General features: G+C 32.7%; 1 pseudogene; it reads left to right on the top strand.

Annotated features, from left to right (window-relative positions):
• Positions 1 to 6,236: 6,236 nt before the first annotated feature.
• LOC111745864 lies at positions 6,237 to 6,355 on the top strand (annotated as a pseudogene).
• The last annotated feature ends 338 nt before the right edge of the window (positions 6,356 to 6,693 follow it).

Genomic DNA, 6,693 nt, shown 5'->3' with positions numbered 1-6,693 from the left:
GTCTCGGCGGAAAACGCCTACGGATGGCAAAGGCCCAAGGGGAGGACATCCTTCAAAAGCCGCTGGGATTCCTGGGATCGGGCTAATTGGATGGTCACCTTGTAGAGGTCACGTGACCTCGAAAGCGCTCCCAGTGTAAAGCCAGATGGCTGTGTTTTCGTCTTCTGGGAGGAATCAGCATGGCCATTTACATCTTTTTGGATCAATTACTGAAGTGAACCAAATTTCCTAAGGAAGGTATAGAAACAGAGAGGCTAAATCGCTGTCTATTTCTATACTAAGTGTGTTGCTTTAAGGTAAACTTCTGTGCTTTGAAGAGAAATGAATAGGTCAGGAAGCCTTGTACTTACCTTTTGTTCACTCTAGGTTACAAGCCTTACCCGCCCCCCGGACCCTGAGAAATGACTCTGCGGTGCACTCCTGCAGTGACGCTCCTTTACGTTTTCTTCCTCACTGCGTTTGTGACTCTCTGCACAGCAACATCAAGCAAGTAATTCCATGAATCAAGCCGTCCAATTCATAGCAGTTTTCTAAAACAGAAAACAAAGCTGGATTTTATGTTCAAGGGACAAAATATAATGTAATCCTCCAGCACATCGATGCATTAAAATATCATTTAGTCGGGTGGGAGGATGTGTGACAAGCTGAAGGGGAATAGAGTCCTTCATATTGTGATGTTTGTATAATGATAGATGATGACTATTGTCGGAGGGGTGATCACCTTGATAGATATAAAAATGGCGACGGACCTGATCAGGCACCAGTGACTGGTATGATATTGTACCGGAACTCTATCTATGTAGAAAAAAATTATATGGTTAGTGGAAATGATTAAGCAAACAGCATTGTTCAGTATGCATCATCAACTTACATAGTGTATCTACTTTGAAATTTCTTTCCTCGTGTCTTCATTTTGTCGAATTGGTCTTTAATTATGAGTCTTGTAGGATTTAAATCATTTGGTGTTTGATTATATTTAAGTTTATGTTTTTCAGAGATTCTAATTTTTTCAAAAAGTTATTTATTTATTTTTTTTAGGCGAAGCAAGCCTTGGTTGACTTCACAGAGTGCATTGACCTTGTCAGTATACAATCCCTTGTCAGTTTACAATCCCTTATTTTTTTTTTATTTTTTACAACTACGGAACCATCTTCCTAGGTGGTCTCCCATGCAAATACTAACCAGGCCCAACCCTGCTTAGCTTCTGACATCAGACGGGATCTGGGTTGTTCAGGGTGGCATGGCTGTAGACAAAAGGTTAATCTTTTTTACAAAAATGCCTTAGTGTGTTTGGGACACTTGGAAAGGTCAGCTGACTTGTATATGTAAATATGTTTTCACTGAATTTTGAGTTTTGATCAACACTTGTAAAGTATCAATACTGCATACAGGTTTAGAAGGTGGGCTTTTGACAAGCTTCTGCAGTTTTATAAGCTTCTGTTTCCTTAGCTGTAAAATGAGGTTAAAGTTAGTGTCTATTTTACAAGGCCGTTGTGAAGATTAAACTAGATTTTTCAGATAAGTTTAGCATAAAACTTTGCTCATCACTATATATTAGCTATTATTTTTATTTTAAAAAGAGATGTACTGGAAAGTATCAACTACAAGGGAGTGTATTGAGGGGGTACATGACAGCCAAGCAAAAGCTTAGAAGACAAAGAATAGAACTATAATCAAGAGGAAAGATTTATCTCTGAAGGGCACAGTCTAAGGAATAAGGAAGCAGTAGTGCAATTTGAAAGATTGTAAGAGGCATTTGGAAGATGAGCGGGGAAGAGGAATTTTAAGACGAGTTGATTATCACAAAATGAATGCTAAAAAAGGGGAAATTGGCCTTGCATTAAGTATTCATCTATTTTCAAAGTGGATTCTTTAACAAAAACATAATATATCATATTAACCATAAGATGGCAATATATGAACTTTAAGTAACATGTAATAGCTTCATTGTTCATTATTGTATCTCAAATGTGATAGATATCATGTAAAAGAAAAATGTCAATTATTGAAGTCCTTGGGGAAATTTGCTGTACTCAGTTTTTGCTAGATAGTATATAACTGAAATGTTAATGCATTATTAACTTTTGAAAAATCAAGTGTAGAAATTTTTTCAAAAAATAATTTGTTATAAGTGGAAATGAAAAAAAAATCATGTCTTCTTTCCACTGGTAAATCTTCAGAATATAAATTATTAAAGAATGTAGTGATATGTACAATACTGATTTTCCTTCATTCTTCGTGTATTTGTTGCATTTCTTAGAGAGGCTTTTACACTATTATTTTATCTTTTAATTTGTTTTTGACCAAAATTTTCATCTTTTAATCTGGTTTCGAACAGAATTTTTTTTTTGGTAGATATAATAAAAATGGAGATTTAATTTTTTTATTTTACTAGAGGTAGTTTAAAATATTTACATAATTTTAACTTTCACCTTTGAAAAGCCGTATTTTGAATTTTTGACCTCTTTTGGAAAAGAATTTGCTTTTGATCAAGGAAGTTTTCTTCTATCTCTGGGAAGAAATGTTTCATGTCTACATATTGAAAGTTTATTGTAACTTGTACTGTTTTTGCTTCAGGTTATGTTATTGCAACAAGATTAACATTAATATTAATATTTATTGATATTTCACAGTATTGTACAGATTAGATTCCACTGTTTGTAAGCCTTGATAATCTCCCCCAACACACACTTCAAGTGCCAATGGTTTCTAATATAACTTGTGGCCACAGTGAATAGTCCTAAAAACAGAAGTTATATTGTTTCTATTTATTGTGGTCTGTTGGATCCTAGTTTTATATATTTAAAAAGTTGGAAGTTTGTACATTTTATTCTGTGATAATTAGTCATTTGATCAAAAGTCATTCCATTAAATTGGTAATCATTAAAAGGAATGTATTTTTTTACACTAAACTTTTATAATTTGAGAGCATGAGGGAAAAAATAGAAGTAAGCATTTTGGTTCTAATTTGTTTTTAAGAAAATAGTAAGTGAATACAAGGCAGTTGTGCAGTTTAGCAAAACTCAGCTTAATATCATGTTTTCATCTTCACATATTACTAGTATGTCACTGCAGGGAGTTTCAAAAGCATTTCCTTTTAACTGAAAACAAACACATACAAAGAACAATGATCTGGTTTTCAGTGAATGGTTCTTTAAAAAAGTTCAGATTCCTAAAAATTTATGGTTATCATCTACTTCACTACTCGTTCCCTTTTATTTAAAAATATTCCCTTTTCCGGCTTGTGTTTTTTAAAAAATATGATTTTTTAATTAAATCAGTAGCATATAAAAGAAAGCAGTATAGTCTAAGAAATTAATTCTTTGGAAACCTTTGAAAATTTTTGGTAACTTTTGTTTATATGTACAATAATGAAATACTGTTTAGGGGTTTAAAATTTAGTGGGTCTAGAATCTGTTATCATTGGACCATGAAAAAGTATTTTGTTTTCCTTTATACTTTTAAAATAGAACTTTCAATTAGGTGAGAGATGTAAAAAATGGTAGCGATAATGGGAAACAAAGGGTAATTTTGGTCCAAGAAATGGGCACTCGTGGCAACTCTGAGCCATACTACAGTTTCACCTCAGATTGCCTGATCTTTCATTTCAAAGTTTCCCTTCATTAAAAATTTCCACACCTTAGAAAGTCTTTTTTTCCTCCACTTTCAACCACACTGATGATGTCTAAATATATGTAAAACTAAGTTATTTGCTCTGTGTGCCTAGGTAGCCAGTAAATTTAAGAAACATATGATATGTCTGAACATTGGAGTCAAAATAAACTTTTAAAAATAGATAGTATGTTTTGGGCAAATTTTGATGGTAAATTGTGATAATATGTCTAAAGAGCAGGTTTTTTTAATGTAGATGAAAATTCTTGGGTATTTTTGGATTGCAGAGTTGTAATTAACTTCTGAGAACTAGATATTATGGCCTTATGTGAACAGTGGGACATCATATTTTAGACTAGCAGAGTACTGAAACCTGAAGAGTAGAGGATTTTCACGTTATGTTGCTTTTTACTTTTACCAAATCCACTGCTTTTTTTTTATTGCCTCTGCCCCTGTGATTGAGCCCAAATCTCATAATTCTTTCTTATGAGGAGTGAAAGTATATACCTTTAGATTGAATTTTTATTGTGATAACTTTTTTCATATTTTTTTTGTTTAAAAACGTTATTGTTTGAGAGAGTTGTGTAAAGAAGCTTCAGATGTCTTGCTTATCTTAGAAATTGCATGAATACTTTGATATAACCATTAAGAAGAGCAACAACTATTTTTCAAATAACTAGTTTCTCCTAGGTATACCTTAGATGAATTCCAGAAGTATGGTTGCCTGTGTACTTACTGATGCTCTTAAAAAAGAGGACCTGGGAGGTAACCTGGACTGTTGAAATGCATTCCCATGAAACTCTGAAGTATAGTAATCGGACAATATTGGTATATTTGATGTTTTTCTGAATGAAATCTTTATGAACATTTAGAGTTTTTAAAAAAATTGTTATTAGATTTGTAGAAGGTATATTGGCTTGGCTCCATCAAGATACTGCTTCTGAAAAAGAACACCTTGAAGCTCTCTTAAAGCATGTTAACTACACAACGTGGATCCTCCAATTGTTATTACTAATGCCTAAATATAGAAAATAACATAAGACTTCTCTGTTTCTAGTCTTATTATTGTCCTCTTCATGGAGAAAAGTTCTCTATACCTACAAGGTACAATAAGCATCTTAATCTTCTTCTAGTTTTCTCCTTTTTCTACTGATAAACTTTCTTCTCCATCACTTTCATCCTGTCACACATTTGTTCACACTTTTATAGTGGACCTTATCACCTTCCATGTCAAGCCTGGACTCATCCGCTTCACTTTTAAGGCATTTCTGGAGTGCCTTTGTATGTATTATCCCAGATCTTCCATGTCACAGAACTTTAAAGGTGAAAGGTGGTGTCATCTTCATTTTATCGGTGAATAAATAGGCTGAGTGACTTACTTAAGACCATTAAGCTACTAATTCGTTCATTCCTTCTACCCAACTCGTTTTGTCATTCTCATGTGACTGTTTTAAAGTTTTTAAAATAATTATCTACATATTAAATGTACTTAAAATTTTGGTCTCAATTCCAAGGAAGAAAAATGGCTAAATTTTTCAGTCACTGATATCTTTTGTTTATAGAATTTCAAATCTTTGTTGTAGATGAGTGTTGTAGAGGGGTTAATGGATAATTAAGATGTTCTATTTTGGGTAGAAAGTGAAGAGAAACATTCTGACTGGTCTCACCTCTGTTTTGCATAGCTTGGTGCCATTTCATTCTGCCGGAGAGGCCAGTGTACAAATTGGTGGCAAGACTTAAGTTCCTCATTTTTAATTCTTTGGTACCTATGTTAGATTGGCACAAACTCTGCACTTTTTAAAGTTGTTTTCTGTTATCTTAATTACCCAGTTTAAAAGATGTATTTTTTAAAAGACGTTTCAGTAAAGTTTCAGTAAAGTTTATGTGAGAGGCAGTGTTAAAGGTGGGAAGAAAATAGATTGGAGTTAGATGGAATAGGTTATTCTATGGGAATGGTTTAATTCTTCTAAGCCTCGGTTTCACCATCTGTAAAAATTAAAGTGGTTTTAAGCAGTAAATGCCAAGTACCCAATCCAGAGCGTGATTAATAGTTGGTATTTAGTAAATGTCAGTTTTCCCATTAGATTGCAAAATGTGGTTTACATTTTCATATCTTCAGCTTATGTTTTCAGCCTCACTGCCCAGAATAAGATGTTTGTAGAACAAATGCTAATACATCTTCACATCACTTTCTTCAATTAATATATTTTGCTGCCTTTAATATACTGAGTAAATACATGGACTCATATATTTACTTTTTCATTTTATTAATCAAAAGCCAAATAAATTAGCAGACCTCTAGAGTCAGATATTAACATAATTAGTAATGTCCTAAAAATATGGAACTTAATAAAATATTATCAAGGTTATTTAAAATTTTTGTTATGTCATTAATCATATGTATTATTGTTTTTTTTAATGTATGTAAAGCAAAGTGTAATATGGAAAACAAATTTTCAGTTATAATTAATTGTAGGTGTTAAAAAATATTCAGAAAGTTGTTGGGCATATCACTGAGGGTGTATGCAGCCCTCTCAAGGTAAAATATTTTGTTTTTATATATGTTACATGGTATCTGGTTAAATTATCGCCTTATCATTATGAGTTTAAAGATACTGATAACAGTCTATGGCCATGCCACCCTGAACAAGCCCAATCCCATCTGATCTCGGAAGCTAAGCAGGGTCGGGCTTGGTTAGAACTTGGATGGGAGACCACCTAGGAAGACCAGGTGCCATAGGCGTAAAAAAATTAAAAAAAAATAAGGGATTGTAAGCTGACAAGGTCTGTGTAATCTGTGAGATCAACCAAGGATTACCTCGCCTAAAAAAAAAAAAAGAAAAAAAAGAAAGATACTGATAACAACTTGAATTAAAGCTGTAATTCTGTCAAATTAACACATTGATACAGGATAATAAGAAACATTTTTAAATAACCATTTTTAATTTTATCTCTAAGAAAAAAATTTGAAATATTTTGCATATATTGACATATTTTTCACCAATTATGTTTCTTATAGTAATTTGTTAATCAGTTGAGAAAATGTCTATTAAGTTGAAATAACGAATTTTATTAAAAACA

The sequence above is a fragment of the Pteropus vampyrus genome, unplaced genomic scaffold (genome assembly GCF_000151845.1).
Source record: "Pteropus vampyrus isolate Shadow unplaced genomic scaffold, Pvam_2.0 Scaffold167, whole genome shotgun sequence".
Lineage (NCBI taxonomy): Eukaryota > Metazoa > Chordata > Mammalia > Chiroptera > Pteropodidae > Pteropus > Pteropus vampyrus.
The sequence above is the reverse complement of the archived record's forward strand: the minus strand, read 5'-3'. Positions and strand labels throughout refer to the sequence as shown.